Raw genomic sequence first — 684 nt, 5'->3', positions numbered from 1 at the left:
CTAGTCTTCCTGTTTCTCTTTCATTCCTTCTCTCTCTCTTCCTTTCTCTATATATATCTCTGAGTCAACACTTGCAATCGACTATGTACTGGTGGCAGACAAGACAGTAAGCGGCAACGAAAGAAATCGACTTCACCTTTATGGCCGGCATTTCACTTGCTTTAGTTTATATCCCATTTTGAGGTCATTATATCTCAGTAAAAGTGCAGCAGATAGCATTGTTTCATTTACAGACGGCCCCAGCTTCAAAACAACATCTCGGGACATCGCACTACAATCGAAATTTTCTTTCCAGAGTTTGCTAATGGCTGGTCACATATTTGGAAATTCCACTTCTCATTTCTGCATTAAAATCCTCCCAAAATGCAAAATGTGATGGATTACAGACATCGAAGTGTTGGTGTCGTGAACATTCAAGGGGAGATGCAGCACAGAATTGTGTCAGTGACCAGGTCGCGGTCTCAAAGCGACGAAAATATTTTGGCAAATTAAATTTAAATGTTCAAGTGAATCTAACGGTTTTTGTGTGTTTCTTAAATAGCTTATAAAACATCTTCCACGCTGTAATTGTTTCCGTTCTAGCACACGATCTCAGATCAGGTCACTTGCTATGCAAGTACATCTCCATAATATATACATACATACATATATATATATATATATATATATATATATATATATATA

The 684-nt window shown here is 37.1% G+C and overlaps 1 protein-coding gene across 3 annotated transcripts in view; it reads left to right on the top strand.

Moving 5' to 3' along the window:
* Nucleotides 1–684, top strand: part of LOC106868722 (GATA zinc finger domain-containing protein 14) — a 172,544-nt gene that overhangs the window by 114,229 nt on the left and 57,631 nt on the right. Inside the window, exon 2 of one of the 3 annotated variants that reach the window (XR_001409324.2) lies at nucleotides 296–511. The exons of 1 other annotated variant lie outside the window; for it this stretch is intronic. The gene's annotated coding sequence lies outside the window, so the exon portion shown is untranslated. Of the gene's footprint in view, nucleotides 1–233; nucleotides 512–684 lie in introns of those variants that run through there. One more of the 3 variants, XR_008265383.1, reaches the window with a different exon arrangement.

The sequence above is a fragment of the Octopus bimaculoides genome, chromosome 13 (genome assembly GCF_001194135.2).
Source record: "Octopus bimaculoides isolate UCB-OBI-ISO-001 chromosome 13, ASM119413v2, whole genome shotgun sequence".
Taxonomy (NCBI): domain Eukaryota; kingdom Metazoa; phylum Mollusca; class Cephalopoda; order Octopoda; family Octopodidae; genus Octopus; species Octopus bimaculoides.
This window is presented reverse-complemented; position numbering and strand designations above follow the sequence as displayed.